The 22,796-nt window shown below is 43.3% G+C and overlaps 1 protein-coding gene across 1 annotated transcript in view; it reads right to left on the bottom strand.

The window, feature by feature from the left end:
• Nucleotides 1-22,796, bottom strand: part of C1QL4 (complement C1q like 4) — a 39,477-nt gene that overhangs the window by 2,650 nt on the left and 14,031 nt on the right. The window lies entirely within an intron of this gene.

Genomic DNA, 22,796 nt, shown 5'->3' with positions numbered 1-22,796 from the left:
GTGTACCATTGCACCAGAAGCGGTTTAGTCATGCTGGCCACATGACCTGGAAAGCTGTCTGTGGGCAAACGCTGGCTCCCTCAGCCTGAAAGCAAGATGAGCGCCTCAACCCCATAGTCGCCTTTGACTGGACTTCACCATCCAGGGGTCCTTGTCCTTTACCTTTTTACCTTCACAAACCCTCCAAGTGTCTCTATTTTCCAGGGACAGTCCCAGATTTACAGAAGCATTCTTGGTTTCTGATTTGATCACAAAATGTCCCTCTCTTCTTGGGACACCCCTATTTTCATTGGAGAAATGTAGGAGGGGGTGTCTCTATTTTCACAGGAGAAATGTTGGAGGGTATGCTTTTATAGTTTCCCATAAGCAGCTTGATAACTCGTTCCTTCCTTGCTTGTCCCACCGTTATGAAATAGCCATAACCCAACCATAACCTTTGATGAGCAACCTTAAACTATGCATTTGGGGAGAATTTCCACTACATCTCTCTTTCTCTGCTAAGCCCTTTGGACTTCCTTGCTCTATTTGTAGTCTGGATGGCCCTTTTTTTCCTTCTGTGGATATACTTCCCTTACAAGCTTCAACTCCCCCCCCCCCCATTTCTTTTTATTGAGTTTCACCTAGATAACCAAAAAAGAAAACAAATCAACCATTTCAAAAAGAATATCCAAACATAACATAAATATAACATCAGTTTCCATTACAGTTCTTTGTCTTCACACTTAAATCTTTATATCTTTAAACATTTAAATCTTTCCTCCACACACCTATTGACCTCCATCCCTCCCGATTTCAGGCTTCGTAATATAAATACTTTCTTTTTCCTGCAGCTGATAATTGTTAATGGTTTACACATCGTGAGATCTATATCATACCTGCTATAGTTTTTAAGTTTCTATAATTCCCTTCAATATATACCATAAATTTATTCCAATCACTAATAAACTTTGTATTTTTTTGGTTTCTGATTTTTTGTGTCATTTTTGCTAATTCAACAAATTCAAATAATTTTATCTGCCAATCTCTAATCGTTGGGGTGTTTGGACTTTTCCAATTTTGAGCAATTAATATTCTAGCCGCAACTGTAGCATACCGGAATAATGTCTTATCTTCTTTTTTGATTTCATCCCCAATTATTCCTAGTAGGAAGGCCTCTGGACTTTTGGGGAAAGTGTATTTAAATATTTTTTTAAACTCATTATAAATAAGTTCCCAACATTTCTTTATTTCTTCGCACGTCCACCACATATGATAGAAATTGCCTTCTTTGATTTTACACTTCCAGCAAGCCTTATTTCCTGTTTTATACATTTTCCCTAATTTTGCCAGTGTGATGTACCACCTATACATCATCTTTTCTAAATTTTCCCTAAGTGTGGCACATGTCGTGAATTTCATTCCACTAGTCCATAATTTCAACCACTTATCATTGCTTCAACTTTTGACATCTGGCTTAACCACAACTTTTTCTGCTACTTTGCTTCTGGTCTGGAGGCTAGGTGTTCAGAGATGCAGCTATTAGCAGCTAAACTGTTATTGCTGCCTTAGCTCGTTTCTCTTGACCAGAGTGCCTCTATTTTCCAATACAATGGGGAGTGGGGAGTTAGGAGCAGCCTTTCTGGTCCTATGGGTGCTGCTGAGTCTCCAGCTCCCATCAGCCCCAGCCAGTGTGGCAAATTGTTAAGGATGATGGGAGTTGTAGTCTAGAAACATCTGGAGCGCCACATGGAACACAGGAAACTGCCTTATAGCAAGTCTTTTTTTTTAAGATAATATTTATTAAAGTTTCAAAAAAGTTACAAAAATGAGAAAAAAAGAAAACAAAAAATACAAAATACAGAAAAATAAAAACAATTAAAAACTTTTCAATCTTTCCATGTCTTGTCTTTCATTTACTTGTTTCCCTGACCTCCTCACACCTCCCTTTTTTGTATTCTAGTTCAGTTAGCAATTTCAGCAAATCCTTTCCATCTTTGCTTTTATCTTAATAATTCATCTTAATACGTTGTGACTTTACATTCTCACCTATTCATAATCCGATTTTACTTAATTCTATAACATTACTGCTAAACCGCAAAACTTCATTCCAGCATCCTTCTAACATTCCTTAATTTTACAATGTTTCTGTAAATAGTCTTTAATGAAACTGCCTTATAGCAAGTCAGAGCACTGGTCCATCAAGCTCAATATTGTCTACATCTGAGGTGGAGAACCTTTTTGGCCCAGCCGGCCAGATCCTTATCACAATCCATATAACGGCTGAGGCACTACAGTCATACCTCGGGTTACAGACGCTTCAGGTTGTGTTTTTTCAGGTTGCGGACCGCCGAAACCTGGAAGTACCGGAACGGGTTACTTCCGGGTTTTGGTGGTCGTGCATGCATAGAATCATAGAATCATAGAGTTGGAAGAGACCACAAGGGCCATCGAGTCCAACCCCCTGCCAAGCAGGAAACACCATCAGAGCACTCCTGACATATGGCTGTCAAGCCTTTGCTTAAAGACCTCCAAAGAAGGAGACTCCACCACACTCCTTGGCAGCATATTCTGCTGTCGAACAGCTCTTACTGTCAGGAAGTTCTTCCTAATGTTTAGGTGGAATCTTCTTTCTTGTAGTTTGGATCCATTGCTCCGTGTCCGCTTCTCTGGAGCAGCAGAAAACAACCTTTCCCCCTCCTCTATGTGACATCCTTTTATAGATTTCAACATGGCTATCATATCACCCCTTAACCTCCTCTTCTCCAGGTTAAACATGCCCATCTCCCTTAGCCGTTCCTCATAAGGCATCGTTTCCAGGCCTTTGACCATTTTGGTTGCCCTCCATTTTGGTTTGACCATTTTGGTTGCACCACTGTGGGTTGCGGACACTGTGGGTTGTGAACATGCATCCTACACAGATCGCGTTCGCAACCCGAGTGTCCACTGTAGTTAAAATCAGGGATTTCCCCCCCAGTCAGAACTCTCTGGAACTCAGTTCCGGCACCTCTCAGGAGGGCGCCATTGCCGTTATAAGAGAACAAGGGAGGCTTTCATGGTGAGTTCCAAGCATCTCTTTTTCTAGAAGAATAGCACTGGTTAAAATTATTCCTAAAAACAGAAAAACTTCTTTAAAACACCTCCTGAAACAGCTGGCTACATGAGGAGTGCAGAGCAATATGGTGCTGAGCAGGGCAACCTGTACTCAAATGTTCTGAAATGTCACAAGGACCCAGTGCTTTCTTCTTTTGAAGCTTATCTCCTCATCCATACAGGCTCTTAAAAAACAACAACAACACACACAACCCAAACATTAAGACAGACACGTTTGAGATGCTGGATTCGGTTCCAGGTGCAAAAAATCCTGTACTTGTGTGGTGCGATCACAGACCCATGTAACAAACGCAGCTCTGAGCATACCAAACAGCTATTAAACAAGGAGAAGCAGCGAATAATTGTAGGCTTTTGATGGGTAGCAGCAATTCACCGATACGAGCTGGGGCTAGTTCAGGCATCTGCCTGTACATCCTAAATGGCCATTATTTCAAAACCCTATCCCAGGTACGCAAAAGGCATCCGAGAAATATGGCCCTGAGATCTTTCACCTAATGTCCTTTTGCTTCAGTAACCTGCAAATCCAAGGAAGCTTTTTTTGTTGTGCATCTTCACATCAGTGGAATATGACTGCAGGGGGCCAGATTAACTATTAATTCTGGCCAATGCATGTTCCAATTGGTTTAAGCAAAAACCGCCCAACCGCCTTGCTTCAACGCATGCAAACACCCTGTGCATCTAGAAGCCTGTTCACCCGAATGGGACTTGCTTCTGAGTTAAGCATCCCCACGGTCAAGCTATTTGTGTATCTGTTAAGGCATCTGCTTCAGGGCTGCTTGTTTTACTATTTTATTTTCTTACATTTATACCCTCTGCTCCTTCTGTTATGGAACCCAGGAACAGCATCCATTCATTTTACAGGCAGTCACCCATCCAAGCACAGATCAGAGCCAGACCTGCTTAGTTTGAGCAAGGTGATGACCTCATCTACCTTCAAACCATGTCCTGGGGAAGACAGAGGAGGCAAGCTTTAAACTGCTGCCTTGAAGAATATAGTTTTGGGATCCGTTTTGGGAAGGCATATTTGGCCAAAGCACATCTGGCCAACAGCATGAGGGGCCCAAGGGTTGTTAACTTTCTAACGGTTAACCCCTTCCTGAATCCTCCTTCTGTGCTACCTTAATGTTTAAAGTGATGCACTGCCGATTTGCAGCTTTTTTCGCACACACAAAACCTTCATTCAGCAACTAGCAGTTGTGAGCAGTTGTCCCCCTGGCTCATGTGAGCTGGCCCGCTGGATTCTGAGAATCAATCTGACTTATAAATAAAGCATGAAGAAAGATTAAAATGACCAGGACTGTTTACTTAAGTGAAAAGGCAATTAAGAGGAGACTTGTTCAAAGTCCATAAAATTTTGCGCCAGGAAGAAAACGTTGCTTTGAGGCTCCTTATATTCCACAAAAACAGACAAGAAGAAAAAAACCCGGTGAGGTTTTAACCCTATCCTTTCCAGGCATTGGTTCTTTTACCCCTGAATTCCAGGAAAATTCAGTTGTCTTGTGTTTTTCAGACATGGGTGTTATTCTTGTCACTGATGAGTGAATGATGTATGAACAATAGCCTTTGTATTATGGCTATCTCAGTGATAGACCAAACTTACTGTATGCTTGTGAAACATGGACCACTTATAAACACCATCTCCAACTCCTCAAACGATTCCTTCAATGGTGTCTCCAAAAGATTTCACACATCACCTGCGAAGACAGGCGAACTAATGCCAGTGTACTGGAAGAAGCAAAGTTCACCAGTGTCAAAACAACAATTCTTCAACATCAACTTTGTTAAGCTGGTTGTGTTGTGCGGATGCCTGATTATCGTCTTCCAAAGCAACTACTCTATTCCAAACTTAAAAACGGAAAGCGTAATGCTGGTGGTCAACAAAAGAGGTTCAAAGACTCTCTCAAGGCAAATCTTAAAAAATGTAGTATCAACACTGACAAACTGGGAAACACTGGCCTGCGAGCGCTCCAGTTGGAGAACAGCCTTGACCGAAGGTGTCATGGGCTTTGAAGACGCTTGAACTCAGGATGAAAGGGGGAAATGCACTAAGAGGAAGGCACACTTGGCAAACCCTCACCATGATCAACTCCCCTCCACGCCCAAACCTATGTCCCCACTGTGGAAGGATGTGTGAATCCAGAATTGGCCTCCACAGTCACTTATGGACTCACTGTTAAAACCGTGTTTATGGAAGACAATCTTACTCAGCTATGAGTGATCACAGAAGAAGAAGAAGAAGAAGAAGAAGAAGAAGAAGAAGAAGAAGAAGAAGAAGAAGAAGAAGAAGAGATTGCATGCAAAAGGTCCCAGGTTCAATTTCTGACAAGTAGCTCTGGGAGGTAGCACTGGGAGACCCCAGTTCTGGACACCTGGTGTCAATCCTTATTGACCAGGGGTGGGGAACCTTCAGCCCATGGGCCAATCTTGGCCTTCCAGTGGGTTCTAGTTGGCCTGCGAGGCCACTTCCCTCAAACTGTACCCACAGTGATATCCATTTATGGACAGTGCAATGGGGTTCAGTTCTGCGTTGGCTGCACAGGTCCCCTGCATTAGTTGGCATGGGCAGCCAATACAACAGGATCTAACCCCCACTTAAGAGCTGAGGAGCATGGGGTTAAATCCTCCTGCGTTTGGCAGGGTTCATTGCAAATCTCTTCCTGAATCAGGAAGGGGGCTGCATTGAAACACCTACTCCAGCAAAGGGGGGAAAATACCTACATCTTAAAGGTAAAGGGACCCCTGACCATTAGGTCCAGTCGTGACCGACTCTGGGATTGTGGCGCTCATCTCACTTTATTGGCCGAGGGACCCGTCGTACAGCTTCCGGGTCATGTGGCCAGCATGATTAATCTGCTTCCGGTGAACCAGAGCAGTGCACGGAAATGCCGTTTACCTTCCCGCTGGAGTGGTACCTATTTATCTACTTGCACTTTGAGGTGCTTTCAAACTACTAGGTTGGCAGGAGCAGGGACCGAGCAACGGGAGCTCACCCCGTCACGGGGATTCGAATTGCCAACCTTCCGATCAGCAAGCCCTAGGCTCAGTGGTTTAGAGCACAGCACCACCAGCGTCCCAGTTAAAGTGGTACCTCAGGTTAAGAACGGTACTACAATATATCCAAAATTGGAAGGATCTCAAAAGAGAAGGCAGACAAGGACTGGAAGGTGTTTAAAAGATACTTGCAAAACTATATCGAAAAATCAGAACTCCTATTAGAATAAACAAGTTTCGTTTCAAATACTGGAATACTAAATAAGATGGATAACAATGTGTAATAGAAAAAGAAGTATGAAATTAGGTTAAAGGTGTGTGAAATAAAGTAATAGAAGTGGAAAGAAATTGCAATTGATTGCAATTTGGAAGTCTAACACAAAGGGTTAGGGGTGGTGGATAGTGATGGGAATTATCTGTGGGATTGGGTGTAGGTATGTTGTAGGTATGTAGGTATGTTGTATGAAATGTATGTTTGTATGTGTATTAATGTTGAATTATTTTAACAATAATAATGATTTTAAAAAAGAACGGTTTCAGGTTAAGAACGGACCTCCAGAATGAATTAAGTTTGTAACCAGAGGTACCACTGTATGTGCAGAAGGGCTGTGAGGGTGAGGCAAGGACATAGCAATACAAGAGTCACATGGGGACAAAAGTATAAGGTATAGCCATAGAACTGTAGAGTTGAAAAGGACCACGAGGATCATCTAGCCCGACCCCTGCAATGCTGGATTCTTCATGCCCCACGTGAAACTCGAACCCACAACCCTGAGATTACCCATGAGGGTGGATGGGAGGATGAATGACCCAAATTCTTTACTGTATAGTTAAATCATGTTGGTTGTACGCAACGTTACGGGCCTGATTCTCTTGACTGCACTCCCTCCACTGTGACACACCTAACAGTGTCTCAAAAGTAGTTTAATTCAGACGACCAAACAACCCAAGTTCACAACAATCTGAAGAATGTGTGCCCCCCCCGAAAAAGGTCAAGAAGATAAACTTGAAGAAATCAGATAGGTCTGGGCGGGAAATACAGAGCAGGCAGCATCAGCAATTTTTCTTTATTGAAATGTAATTAACACATGTTGCATTAATTCTGCTTAATTAAATTTACATTATTAATCAATTTGGTAACAGAGCATATGCTGCTTAACCATTCTCTCCCTGCTTCCCATACAACGCAGCTGAATTCTGCTTTCCCAACCAGCTACACACAGTGCCAGATTTAAGTATAAGCTAAACAAGCTATAGCTTAGGGCCCCACTCTCTTGGCCCCCCAAAAAATTTTTTTATATATATATTTTGGATTTTTAAATTTTCATTTTAAAGACATCTGAGAACCTGTAAATAACTGATCCAAACTGATTCTTAATGAAGCTGCAATCCCGCTGGCTAATCTGGCGATGGTGGGACGATTGTGACACCCTCTCTCTCTCTTTTTTTTGAAATAATATTTATTAAAGTTTCAAAGAATTACAAAAATATAAATAAAAAGAAAACAGAAAATACAAAATACAAAGAAAAATAAAAACAATTAAAAACAAATCAATCTTTCCATATCTTATCTTTCATTTGCTTGTTTCCCTGACCTCCTCACACCTCCCTTTTTTGTATTCTAATTCAATTAATTGTTTCAGCAAATCCTTTCCATTTTTGCTTTTATCTTAATAATTTATCTTAATATATTGTATCTTTACATTCTCACCTATTCATAGTCCAATTTTACTTAATTCTATTACATTACTGCTAAAACCACATAACTTCATTCCAGCATCCTTCTAACATTCCTTAATTTTACAATGTTTCTGTAAATAGTCTTTAAATTTCTTCCAATCTTCTTCTACCGACTCTTCTCCCTGGTCGCGGATTCTGCTGGTCATTTCCGCCAGTTCCATGTAGTCCATCAGCTTCATCTGCCATTCTTCCCGGGTGGGTAAATCTTGTGTCTTCCAATACTTTGCGATGAGTATTCTTGCTGCTGTTTTTGCATACATAAAGAAAGTTCTATCCTTCTTTGGCACCAACTGGCCGACCATGCCCAGGAGAAAGGCCTCTGGTTTCTTCAGAAAGGTATATTTAAATACCTTTTTCATTTCATTGTAGATCATCTCCCAGAAAGCCTTAATCCTTGGGCACGTCCACGAAAGGTGAAAGAATGTACCTTCTCATTACATTTCCAACATTTATTATTATTAAAGGTTAAAAAACCCCTGGATGTACATTTCCAAAATATAAGATAAAAAACAAATAAAATAAAACCTACATACAGCAACAGTGTTTTGTGTTGTGTAGGCTCCTATGATGTAAGTAATGGGCCCCGCCTGCTAGCCTGCTCCCTAAAATATCACTGGTTTGCTCATTTCTATATATAAGGTGCCTACATTTTGCATGGACTGGTTGCATGGTAACATGTGTAAATGGCTTTAGATGCCTATTAGGTCCATAAATTACCATATAGCTTATATTCAACACAAAAAAACAGTGACAATTTGTTGTTGACAAAGGACAGCTGGACATATAAAAAGGTAAAGGGACCCCTGACCATTAGGTCCAGTCGTGACTGCTCTGGGGTTGCGGCGCTCATCTCGGTTTATTGGCCGAAGGAGCTGGCGTACAGCTTCCGGGTCATGTGGCCAGCATGACTAAGCCACTTCTGGTGAACCAGAGCAGCGCACGGAAACGCTGTTTACCTTCCCGCCAGAGCGGTACCTATTTATCTACTTGCACTTTTGACGTGCTTTTGAACTGCTAGGTTGGCAGGAGCAGGGACTGAGCAACGGGAGCTCACCCCATCACAGGGATTTGAACCACCGACCTGATCGGCAATTCCTAGGCTCTGTGGTTTAACCCACAGAGCCACCCGCATCCCAGCAGGACACATAAAGGGCCCCATTACCTGCAGTAGCTTAGGGCCTCATCAAACCTAAATCCAGCCCTACACATCTGCATTCAAACACAGACCGGGACATGCTTGGACCTTGAATGCCCACCCAACTTCTCAGCCTTCTGAGCATATGTGTACATGTACAGATACATGCCCCACATTCTCTTTCAGAACAGTCATCCCCATAAGCCAGCAACAGGATTTCTTATTCCCCTGGATATCTCCCTCTTGCTTCCAGCTGATCACCTCCACCCTCTTGTCCTGATCCCATCTGAGTACAAACCTCACTAGTGCAAATTTGTGAAAGGTCAAACCCATGTTTTTGCTCTGTGGGAAATGATAATACAAGCGAATGGAGGAAGCCAAACCCACCCTGGGGCCCTGGGTGCCTGAGCACCCACAAAATTCCCAATGAAGGGACTGGGCACCCACAAATTTCGGTGCCAGGGCTATGCACGTTGCATGGCACCCACAGCTCCTGGTATTCACGGTTGCAGGGCCAAGTTGGCACTCCTGACTGTGTAGCAGCTTTTATGCTTTGTGTTATAAGTTTGCAATGATGTATAAAAGTCATAACGCTGGCCTTAACCTACATCTGATAGCATTTTTTTAAAAAATCCAAGGTGGAGGCTTTCGTAGTAGTTTTTAACCTTTCTTTGGGCTTATCCTCATCCAAAAATACAACAACCTTGGGCTGGAGTTCGTTGAAAAATGAAATGGAATAGACAGACACGGAAACGGATTAGTCACCTGTGAAGGGCAGAAAGTGGAATCCAGAGGGGATATGAATTGCTACATAAATAAAAGAACGAACGCGTCGCTCCGTGTGCACCACTGCTAGAATTCTGTTGATCTCCTACTGCATGCCGACATTCGCATCTGTGATCAAGGGCATGTTGGATTGATTTAAATCGAGGTGGTTTTAAATCACAATGAAATGAATTTTCCCGGTTGCGTGATCCATGTGTTTCCTGAATGTGGAGGTGGGTGCATTGGTGCTGTGTGACAACCAAAGCATAACCGGTTTGCAGTAGAGCCTTTATGGAAACTAGGAGCGTAATCCAAAACCTTTGGACAGTAATCATGCACCCTTTTTTTTTGCACTACAAAGCAGACAGGTCTGAAGGTAAGGAATTTCTTTTTGGTTTTCCGTGTGCTTATGCAAAGGCACTAAACAAGACCATTTACTAAATTCCCAGTACCACCCAGAATCAAGAATATTGGGTTAGAATAGTGTTTCTTCAGAAGATGGGAGAGTAAAACATCAACCTAATACTTCAACATTGAAGTCAATAGAACATAACATTGCTTAATCCAATTTTATGCTGTTTTATTCAGAAGTAAGTTCCCTTGATTTCAATAGGAGTCACATCCTACTGCACTTAGGATGGCAGTTGATTATTCCCTAAATGTCTCTGCTGCTCAGGTGAGTCATAAATATCCATAATTTGCCGAAACGGCCTATTGTGTGTCTAATTTTTATAATGTTTCACCTCAAAAGTTTCACCCCCCCCTTTTTACATAGAAAAGTATGATTCATTAAATCAGTGTTTTCTAGAGGATTATAAATGCAGCTTGGGGTTGTTGTTTTTCAAGTTGCAAATAGACTGAAACATGCTGGTTTATGTTTTAAGTCAGATTTCATATTAAACCATTTTTTAAGGGCACGTAACATAACTTTAACAACAAACACTTCAGACTTAAATTATATTTTAAAACATAATTTTAAAAACTGTGTTATTTCTGAAATCATTGATTCCTGCCCCCCATCCAATCCAGCAAAAGAAAAACAGTGGCTTTGGTTCCCTAGACATCCAGCATGGCCGTGCTACTTTAAATCACCACCCCCTTCTCCTCCGGCCCCTAACCCCTCAAAGCCCCCCGTGTCTGATCCCTACTGTTTCCGCTGGAAATGGGGTCACGGGTATTAGAAAACAAAGAAGGTTCTTTTTGTTCGATGGAGCCACTGAAGTGAAGAAGATGCAAATTGCTTGTGTCTGGAGTTAGCAAGGGCTAATCAGCAGTTTTCATGTTTCCGTCCAGCCCAAGGGACAATTAGACCGGGCAGAGACAACATAGTCTGGTAGTCTGTGTTGACCACCAGATGTAGCATAATATAATCTGGCAACCGGATTATAATATAACATAATATCATTTGCACAAGCCCTACATGCCTGGTTAAACTAGCCGCCTCTTTTTAGTGCAAGATAATTTCCTCAACACCAGACAAGCTGCACAATCTGTGTCCCAGTCATTTTAGTTATATATGCCACATAGATAATTGTGCTCAAAGTGATTTTCAGCATGTAAACGGACATTGTGGGGAAGTTCTTGCAGTGCGAAAAAGTTCTGGATTATTTGAGCAAGTGAATCAAGCTTGGCAGGGAAGGAGAAGGTAAATATTGTCCAATCAAGATGGCACTTCTCATTTCCCAAAATGCATTGGCACCGTACGAAGTCGGGGTGCTTTTCAGAGTACCTTTCACACATTCAGGGTGCTGATCCCACGAGCGGATAGTTGCTAGGTCTGCATAAACTTGTCAGTTCAGTACAGGAGGCGCTGACCATCTCAAAGCAGCGGTACTTCTCTGAGGTCATTCCTACTGTTTCCGGAACCTGTGTATGTTTGTTTATTTTTAGTTTAATTTATTCATTTAATTTGTATACTGACCTTCACGCAAAGATCACAGGGCGGTTCGCAACATAAAAATACAAAATAAGGACACACTGTAAAAACAAGAATAAACCAGTACCTCCCACAAACACATTCAAAAGGACATAGACTGTTAATCAGCCAAAGCCAAAGGTCTGGTTAAAGGGAAACAATTTCTCCTGATGCCTAAAGATATGCAAGGAAGGTACCAGGCGAGCCTCCCTGGGGAGAGCATACCACAAACAGGCAGCTACCACAGAAAAAACCCATTCTCATGTTGCCAGCCTTGAGAACTCTCATGAAGAAGGGCCTCAGATGATGATCACAGGGTCTGGGTCAGTTCATATGGGGAGAGGTGGTCCTTTAACCCATTGCAGTCCTGGGTCATTTAAGGCTTTATAAGCCCAAACCAGCACTTTGAATTGTGCCTGGAAAGTACCGGTAATTGGCAACCAGCGCAGTCGGACCAAGATCGGTGTAATATGCTCAAACCGCCTTCCCCTGGTGAGCAACCTGGCTGCCAAATTCTGCACCAGCTGAAGTTTCCAAACCATCTTCAGAGGCAGCCCTACTTATAACACATTGCAGTAATCTAGGGCTGCCAGATTTCAAAAAGTGAAAACCTGGACACAGAAGTTGTTGAGCTGCCATACGTACTTGGGTTAAGTACTTAATTCATTCCGGAGGTCTGTTCTTAACCTGAAACTGCTCTTAACCTGAAGCACCACTTTAGCTTATGGGGCCTCCTGCTGCCGCCGCGCCGCCGAAGCACGATTTCTGTTCTCATCCTGAAGCAAAGTTCTTAACCTGAGGTAATATTTCTGGGCTAGCAGAGTCTGTAACCTGAAGCGTATGTAACCTGAAGCGTATGTAACCCGAGGTACCACTGTAATCTAACCTAGAGGTTGTCGGAGCATAGACAACAGACGTTAGGCCATCCCTGTCCAGATATAGGTATAGCTTGGCCACTAGCCGAAGCTGATGGAAAGCACTGTGCGCCACTCAGGCCACCTGAGCCTCAAGCGACATAAAAGGATCCAGAGAAAAACCCCAAGTTACATACTCCAAGTTATGCAATCAAGAGCAGGCAATCTTCTATCCATCTGCTTTAGGGGACCACCAACTGCTGCCACCAGCCTGACTCATCTCTGACTCTTGACTTCCTTCCTCCGACTTGCCTGTTTCAGCTTCTGCCTCTGATTCTGTTTTTCTTTTATAAAATTTTTTTATTGGTTTTTCATTTTAAAACAAGCAAAACAAACAAACACATACAAACATGTATATTTTCATATCCTCCTTTTCATAAACCTTCTTTCATGGACTTCCCCATACCTCCCCCTCTCTGCATCCTTATTTTACAGTTTTTCAGCAACCCCTTGGTCCCATTATATTTATAACTTATTTTTTCTCAGTTTCATCTTAATTCATCAGACAGTTTCAGCTGCAATTCTGCATCTTCCTTCCCCTTGACATTTTAGCACTCAACAATTTTACAACTGTTCTTAAGATAAACTTTAAATTTCTTCCAATCTTCCTCCACCGTCTCTTTCTCTTGGTCCCGGATTCTGCCGGTCATTTCTGCCAATCCCATAAAGTCGATCACTTTCGTCTGCCATTCTTCCAGTGTGGGTAATTCTTGCGTCTTCCAATACTTTGCTCTGATTCTGGACTACTCTCTGCCACCAACTCTCCCAGCTCACTAAGACCTGTTCCCTCTTCCCAATTTTCTCCCTTTGACCACTCATCGCCATCCCACCACCACTGCCCGCTCTCTGAGTCTTCTTCCCTTGGTGCTTCCTCAGATGGTTCCTCCCACCATTCTTCTGCATCCTTCTTCTCCTCTGGTGATCACTCATAGCCGAGTAAGATTGTCTTCCATGAACAGTCTTAACAGTGAGTCCGTAAGTGACTGTGGAGGCCACTTCTGGATCCACACATCCTTCCACACTGGGGACATAGGTTTCCAGGCAGGAGTTAATCACAGTGAGGGTTTGCCAAGCGTGCCTTCCTCTTATCACATTTCTCCCTTTCCTCCTGAGTTCAAGCATCTTCAAAGTCCATGACACCTTTTGTAAAGACTGTCCTCCAACTGGAGCGCTCGCAGGCCAGTGTTTCCCAGTTTGTCAGTGTTGATACTACATTTTTTTACATTTGCCTTGAGAGAGTCTTTAAACCTCTTTTGTTGTCCACCAGCATTATGCTTACCATTTTAAAGTTTGGAATAGAGTAGTTGCATTGGAAGATGATAATCCAGCATCCGCACAACATGACCAGTCCAACAAAGCTGATGTTGAAGAATTGTTGCTTTGACACTGGTGATCTTTGCTTCATCCAGTACACTAGCATTAGTTTGCCTGTCTTTGCAGGTGATGTGTAGAATTTTTCAGAGACACCGTTGATGGAATCTTTTGAGGAGTTGGAGATGGTGTTTATAAGTGGTCCATGTTGCACAAGCATACAGTAAGGTTGGTAGTACAATCAGTCCATGACGGGCAAGTCCTTTAATCCTTCAGTGCTACAGTTTTCAGGAAGAGGCCTGTGTTGTGCACCTCGCCTCATGGCGTGTGTGTTTGCGTGCGTGTGTGACAATGTGAGGAATTCACAGGCTACAGGGACAGGGTCCAGGTAATAAATTCCTTAGATAGACAGATCAAAAGAGGCCAGCATCAGGCCTCTCTAAACAAATCTCTGACAATAGACTGAGATCTTACATGGATCAAGCTGTCACCAGGGGAGATGAAATACTGCCCGTATCGCCAAAGAGAGGGATAAACCTGTCATGTGGGGCTTATGCTGGGGCCATAAACATAGGGCACCCGCCATTGGGCAAGGGACAGGATTTAATGGGGAATCTGCTGTGCCCTGAGGTTGCTGGTTCAAATTCTGCTTGGGGAATTTGCTCTCTGTTCTGTAGTCTTTATGAAATTGACTAAAAATCCCCAACAGCCCTCCAAGGGTAAATCTCTTGTTTATTTTTCTTGACGCTTAAGTGTGTTTAAGACCACAATATAAAAAGCACCGACACTTTTCTTCCCAGCACTGGGAGAGAAATGGCTCCTTCAACCCTCCAGATTAAAAACCAGTGGAGATTATCTTCTTCTTCTTCTTCTTCTTCTTCTTCTTCTTCTTCTTCTTCTTCTTCTTCTTCTTCTTCTTCTTCTTCTTCTTCTTCTTCTTCTTCTATGATTTGGGATATGGGAGTGGGTGGGTGGTGGTCTAAATCTTTTAACACACAGCCAGGGTATAATAATGTACACAAATCAGTGAGTTTGAGCGATGCAACTTGTTTCTTGCAGTTCAAACCTAGGCATGTTAGCTGGATTAATGGAGTTCACACACCAAGTTGCACAGCTGTCTCACAAACTCAGTCCAGCACAATAGACAGAGACTCTCGCAGAAAAGCAATACATCCACTCTTACAACGGGCAAAAAAACCTCATGGAATAACCTAGATGTGCATGTACGTCGCTGTACGAGAGATTTGGGCAAGCTAGTGACACAAACCGTAAATACTCTAGGTACTGTGTGAAATTGAAATACGTTCTTGCCTTGTTTGCCCCATCTCCATATCTCTTCCCCTTCTCTGCTGCCTCCCTCAAGTCCCTTTTTAGATTGCAGGCCACTTGGGGCAGAGACCTGTCACCCTCATTCCCTTTCTAAAGCACTCTGAATGCAGATGGTACCATATAAATAAATTAATTAATCACAATAAATACAGAGCTGCCGTAAGTCTGTACATTCACTAAGAACTGCAACACTACAGTGCACACTGTTCCATAACATGGAGACAAAGGATGCTGTAACAAAGGCGTTCTCCGTATCACAAGACACACGCCAGGCAGTGTCGAAATACCATTCAGCTTCTCTGTCTCCCAGTGAGAGGGAATTCCAAAAGAAACTTGAATAAATTAATGCATGGAGTGATTGTGTTAATTATCCAGCCAATGGGGAAATGGAATGAATAGGCATGTGGGGACGGTGGAATGGATATTTATGGTCTTCCTGGAATAAGACGTGCATCTTTAGTTCTGCACAAGCTGGTTCCCTTCTTTCTAGAATTTTATTTTCCTCTTAGGAAGTGTGCTTGTCTGCTTCCACATGAAGCTTTGTTGTGGAATCATAAATTTCATCAAAATCTCCGCTCATGTTTTGTTTAATCCGTACAGTATTTCCTTTTACAGTGGAAAAACTGGTAAGCAAACATAACCCTGTTATACATCCACAGTCACTGCTGGTGTGGGAAGCTTGTTAGCTCAATTAGGGGTGTGGTGGGTTTGTCAGTTTTGTGGCAATAGGGTTGCCATCTTTCAAAAAGTAAAAGCCAGAAGCTCTCTATATACAAACCCCAAAGTTGCTGAGCTTTTCATAAATTCCCCCCGGACATCAATATTCCACCTTTGAAATTCCAGTAATGTCCAGGGAAATCTGGACGTATGGCAGCCGTAATTTGTTTATCCTGAATCTTCTACTTTTGGGCTTCATTGAATGAAGGAGAGAGAGAGAGACAGAGACAGAGGAGGAAGAGAAGAACAGTCCTCTCGATTGCCTTCCTCTACACCGTGCATAAAGTTATACAATTCTGTCATGTCCTCCTTTCATTCAGCTCTTAAACTAGGGGAAGAGCCAAACCATACATTTAAAGTGCATTCAATGCCCATTTGAAACACATGAGTAACCTTAACAAATCACAGTGCCCAGAATTATTTGAAGGAAGTCATGGCAGGCCTAAGTGGTGATGTTTTGGTGGGTAGCCCCTAACACTATATTCCCCACTTCAGTTTGCTCCTCACTCAATCACAATCTAGCCTTTTTGTTTCTGGTGGCCCAAAAGATCAGAACATGCCCATTTCCACTGATTGCCACATACTGAAAGCACATTGCAATTTCAGCAACTTACCGTATTTATTCAAAGCCAATGTTCACCTTTTTTGGCCAAATTATGTTGCGAAATTGAAGGTGCGTACAGTGGTACCTCTGGTTACGAACTTAATTCGTTCCGGAGGTCCGTTCTTAACCTGAAACTGTTCTTAACCTGAGGTGCCACTTTAGCTAATGGGGCCTCCCACTGCCACCCCACAATTTCTGTTCTCATCCTGAGGTAAAGTTCTTAACACGAGGTACTACTTCCGAGTTAGCGGAGTCTGCAACCCAAAGTGTTTGTAACCCGAGGTACCACTGTATTAGATTCGATGGCGCATTTACATCCGCCAGCTGATACTTTTCCGAGTTTTAAGGTTCTGAAAACTGAGGTGACGCATTTGATTCAATGACGCATTACACTCGAGTAAATATGGTAGTTTGGAAGAGCAATTGTCTCAACATATGTGGGGATGATCTTGGAGCCTATAATCGCAGTACAGTGGTACCTCAGGTTAAGTACTTAATTTGTTCCAGAGGTCCTTTCTTAATCTGAAACTGTTCTTAACCTGAAGCATCACTTTAGCTAATGGGGCCTCCTGCTGCCACCGTGCCGCCAGAATACGATTTTTGTTCTTATCCTGAAGCAAAGTTCTTAACCTGAGGTACTATTTCTGAGTTAGTGGAATCTGTAACCTGAAGTGTATGTAACCTGAAGCATATGTAACCCGAGGTACCACTGTACATACATTAGGGCTTTTTTTAAAATCAGGAAGCCTTGCACGATACCTTTTAATTAAGATTTCAGTTTAGCTAAATATCAGTCTGGCATATCTTTGCATTATTAATTTTTGAAGAATGGAAATTGATAGCCACACAACCCCCCCTCAAAAGCACAAGCCTCCATTATGCCCAGGGCCAGATTTAGGTTTGATGAGGCCCTAAGCTACTGAAGGTAATGGGGCCCTTTATATGTCCAGCTGTCCTTTGTCAACAACAAATTGTTGCTGTTTTTTGTGTTGAATATATGCTATATGGTAATTTATGGACCTAATAGGTATCTAAAGCCATTTGCACATGCAGAATGTAGGCACCCTATATATAGATATGAGCAAACCGGTGATATTTTAGGGAGCAGGCTAGCAGGCGGGGCCCATTACTTACATCATAGGAGCCTACACAACACAAAACACTGTTGCTGTATGTAGGTTTGTTTGTTCTTTAATCTTATATTTTGGAAAGGTACATCCAGGTTTTTTCCTTTAAATTTTTGGGGCCTCCCCAAAAGAGTGGGGCACTAAGCTATAGCTTGTTTAGCTTATACAGTGGTATCTCTGGTTACGAACTTAATTCGTTCCAGAGATCCGTTCTTAACCTGAAACCGTCCTTAATCTGAGGTACCACTTTAGCTAATGGGACCTCCCGCCACTGCGCTGCCACTGCACGATTTCTATTCTCATCCTGAGGTAAAGTTCTTAACCCGAGGTACTACTTCCGGGTTAGCGGAGTCTGAAACCCAAAGTGTTTGTAACCTGAGGTGCTTGTAATCCAAGGTACCACTGTACGTAAATCCAGCACTGATTATGCCCACTGCGAACATAACTAAGGCTAGTAATGTCTGTTCTTGCCCAATTCCCATGATTTTTTTAAAATAAGAATGGTTTTCAGAAGAATGGTACAGAGATACCCGTGTGCAAGCCCCAAACAGGAAAAAGTAGTCTAGGGCTGGGGAGTAATCACTGAGGGGTACAGAGCTGGCCTACCCAGGGGGCAAAGTTCGGGTATCGCCTCAGGCGGCAGAATCCATCGGGGTAGCAGATCCCAATATAGATCTTTATTCCCCCTCCTTGTTCCTGATGTGGATTTTCACTCACCCCTTCTTCCCTATAGCATAAAAGCAGGACAATCCCCGCCCCAAATGTTTGTGTTACAAAATGATACAGTGGTACCTTGGTTCTCAAAAGCCTTGGTTGTCAGTTACAGATAGGTAGCCGTGTTGGTCTGCCATAGTCAAAAAAAAAAAAAAAAAATTCCTTCCAGTAGCACCTTAAAGACCAACTAAGTTAGTTCTTGGTATGAGCTTTCGTGTGCATGCACACTTCTTCAGATACACATCTGAAGATGTGTATATCTGAAGAAGTGTGCATGCACACAAAAGCTCATACCAAGAACTAACTTACTTGGTTGTCAAACGCCAAAAACCCGGAAGTAAGTGTTCCATTTTTCGAGTTTTTTCGGAAGCCGAACGTCCAATATGGCTGTCGGCTATTGTTTCCGGGTCGCCTGCACTGATCAGAAGCTGTGCCTTGGTTTTCGAACGTTTTGGTAGTCAAACAGACTTCCGGAATGGATTAAGTTTGGCGCTTTTGTTTTTGCTATTTAATGTGCGTTTTTGTTTGGGAGGCTTTTTCAATTAATTTGTTTCAGCTACTGATTATATATATATATATATATATCAGTAGCACCTTAGAGACCAACTAAGTTTGTTCTTGGTATAAACTTTCGTGTGCATGCACACGTCTTCAGCTGAAGAAGTGCGAATGCACACGAAAGCTTATACCAAGAACAAACTTAGTTGGTCTCTAAGGCACTACTGGACAATTTTTAATTTTTTTATATATATTTTGACTGTGCCAGACCAACACGGCTACCTACCTGATTGATTGATTGATTGATTGATGATTGTGAGATTGCAGAAATGGATAAAAGCCCCCCTCCAAACAATGACTATCATCAGGGTTTCAGAATTATTATTATTATTTTTATCTACGATACTGTCTTATGTATTTTATAGTACAGTACATTGATTATTGTTTATGGTTACTATCTTGTTAGACAGTAACATTCATGTTAAATTGCTGTTTTAGGGGTTGTTTTTAAAGGTCTGGAACGGATTAATCCATTTTGCGTTACTTTCTATGAGAGAGCGCGCCTCGGTTTTGGAACGCTTTGGTTTTGGAACGGACTTCCGGAGTGGATTAAGTTTGAGAAACAAGGTACCACTGTACATGATTTTAGCAGGAAGGTGCAGAACAGGCACGCATTGAAAACGAAGCAGTTTGGCGGTCCCAAGACTTGTGCACATGCAAAACATATCAAAAGCGGGATCACGTATTACTGCTCCTTATACTATCATGAGGGCAAATGTCATGGGCCAGAAGTCGGCTTCACCTGCTGAGCAGCAGTCTGAAGGAGCAGAAGGCGAAGTGACTCCACCTGCTGCTGATCAGCCTTCTTACCCTGATGAGAACCAGCTAACTCCAGCTTTCTTAACCAGGGTTTCCAGCCTCAGCCAGTTGCTGAAAACAACATTCATTGTTCCTGGCCAGACCTTGCTGCTTTTTACTTCTCGTGACCTTGGACCCTCGGCTTTCTTGACCCCTGGATTGTCTGACTACATGGATACTCCTGACATTAGGACAGGAATGGATCTTGTATACGAATTCTGCCTCCGGGCAAGTACCCCCCTGAGACTGGACTGGCTGGCTGACATCTACCATGGCTGGCAGCACAGAGCTACGACAACAAAGTATCACAAATACACAATAAAATTAAGATCTGGCAGGGCCATAACCTACTCTCCTAATTAAAAGCAGACGGAAATTGAAAACATCTTCTGGACCTGCTTCAAAGAGAATAGAGAGGGAGTCAATCTTACATCTTGGCCGAGGGATTTCTGCAGATACGGGGCAACCACTGAGAAGGCCCTGTCTTTCAAGCCTGCCATCCTAAGACCATCTTCTGCTGGGGGTCTGCTATGCTGGCCACCTGCTATTGACCCACTGCTAACCAGAGCCCATCCATTGCTGCTCCTATAACCGTTGCCAGCTACTAAACTTTGTTGCATACAAAAGAAATACGGTTGACCAATGAGCAAATGGTGTCTGTTGATGGAGGACATGCAACCAGCACAGAATCCTCCCATGTGCTGTGGACCATTTTACCACCTAACCAAAATCTGGGGGAACAAGTCTATTTCTGCTGCTACCCCATTAGCAATCTGCATGCTCTTTGCAGCCCCCAGAATGGACTTTTCAGTCTTTGTTACTTGGACAGAGTTGCAAACAGGATAGAGACAAGCAGGAAATACTGCAGGGTGTCCTCACCTGGGTTCTAGCCAACCATCTAGAAACTCCTCCAGGAAATGGTAAGGGACTTAAACAGGCCATTTCCATTCCTTCCCTCCTGGTGCCAATTTTCTGCTATTGTTTTCCAGCTGACACCCTTAGGTGGCTATTGAATGGGACGCGGGTGGCGCTGTGGTCTAAATCAATGAGCCTCTTGGGCTTGCTGATCAGAAGGTCGGCAGTTCGAATCCTTGTGACGGGGTGAGCTCCCATTGCTCTCCCCCAGCTGCTGCCAACCTAGCAGTTCAAAAGCACGCCAGTGTAAGTAGATAAACAGGTACCGCTCCAGCGGGAAGGTAAATGGCATTTCAGCGCGCTCTGGTTTCCATCACGGTGTTCTGTTGCCCCAGAAGCAGTTTAGTCCTGCTGGCCACATGACCCAGAAAGCTGTCTGTGGACAAATGCTGGCTCCCTCGGCCTGAAAGCAAGATGAGCGCTGCAAACCCCTAGTCACCTTTGACTGGACTTAACCATCCAGGGTTCCTTTACCTTTACCTACTTATTGAGCATGCTCAGTTTTTAGGTCCCCCTCACTTGTATAAAACAGGATATTGGGTTGTTTGTATTTTTGCCAATTTCAGGTTGCCCCTCCAGCATGCAGACACCTCCCTAATTTCTCACTCCTTAGAACGTCTCTATTTTCATCAGAGAAATGTCGGAGGGTATGGAGTTATCCAACCCCCCCAAGCCGCCTGAAGGCAATCCTGGATAGGGGAGGTTTTTTAAATGTTTAATGTTTTATTATGTTTCTATATACATTGGAAGCTGCCCTGAGTGGCTGGGGCAACCATGTCAGATGGGCAGGAATATAAATAGTAAAATTATCATTATGGAATGCGACGTCCCTATTTTCATGGGAGAAATGTCGGAGGGGACGGTCAGAGGTCCCTGTTTTCATGGGAGAAATGTCAGAGGGTATGCAACCCCCTCCTAAAGAAAAACAGCCTTATGAGGACTGAGCATGCTCTCTACTAGACACAGAATGTTGACTGATAGTTGAAAAAGAAAAACAGAAAATGGGGGGTGGAATTGAAGAGCGAGGTGGGGGGTTCTGCTAGAGGACAGCATGGCTGACTGGCTTGTCGCCCTCCTGTCAGGTGAGGTTCACTGCAACGTTTTGTTGGAGGTCCCGCTTTCATTGCACATTGTTGCCAGTGCAAATGAAGCATGTCGTGGTTTTGCTCGGCTGATAGCAGTTGGGGCCACGGCACCTGTGTGTAAGGACATGTTTGCTCTCTCTGAACATTAAGAGCTGAAGTTGGTGAATGATCTACTGCCCTTGAACGGCCTCTCTGACACAGAGGTGCCTCCAGGTCTGCAGTGGGGTACAGTGGCGTAGCGTGGGTTGTCAGCACCCGGGACAAGGCAAGTAATTTGCGTCCCCTAACCCATGGATATGCGCCTCCTAACTCGTGGATTTGCGCCCCCTAACCCTAACCCCCAGATGTTGTGCCCGGTGCGGCCAGCTCCCCCTGCACCCCCCACGCTACGCCACTGGTGGGGTATGGGATTACTTCTGAACAATCCAAAGATGTTAGAGGAGGTAAGGCTTTTATATCAGTGTTAGAAACTGAGATATATATGGCACCTTAGACCTAGGTTATGGGCACAACAACGAAATGTATATGCGTGCTTTTTTTATAACAAGAATACAAAGCTGAAAATGAATGAACTGCAGCTAAAATATTACCGGTATGTTCATTTTTCACATGGTCTAGTCCTTCCCCTGTCCACCCCTCAAATATCCTTAAGAGGGTCTCTTCTCCAGTCTTCAGAGAGGCAGAAAAAGGTCCTCCTTTCCTTCCACTCTGCAATTTTAATCTGAAATCTTAGGTGCAGTACTGCACCTAGACCTTAGAAACCGCTCACGCTAATGAAATTCCCTATTGCATAATGTGCTCAGAAAAATGGGAGTTTCGAACACAGTTTTTTATGTAAAATTGTCAAGGAGCCCCAGGGACTCAGCCCTTAACCAGGGGCTCTTAGCTGCATGGTATACACCTGGGCTGTGGGAGTGGGCGGCACTGTGGTCTAAACCACTGAGCCTCTTGGGCTTGTCGATCAGAAGGTCGGCAGTTCGAATCCCTGCGACGGAGTGAGCTGCCTTTGCTCTGTCCCAGCTTCTGCCAACCTAGCAGTTTGAAAGCACGCCAGTGCAAGTAGATAAATAGGTACCACTGCGGTGGGA

Source organism: Podarcis melisellensis (genome assembly GCF_964234715.1).
Source record: "Podarcis melisellensis genome assembly, chromosome: 2".
Classification (NCBI taxonomy): domain Eukaryota; kingdom Metazoa; phylum Chordata; class Lepidosauria; order Squamata; family Lacertidae; genus Podarcis; species Podarcis melisellensis.
Note: the sequence above shows the minus strand (reverse complement) of the source record. Positions and strands in the feature narration are given on the sequence as shown.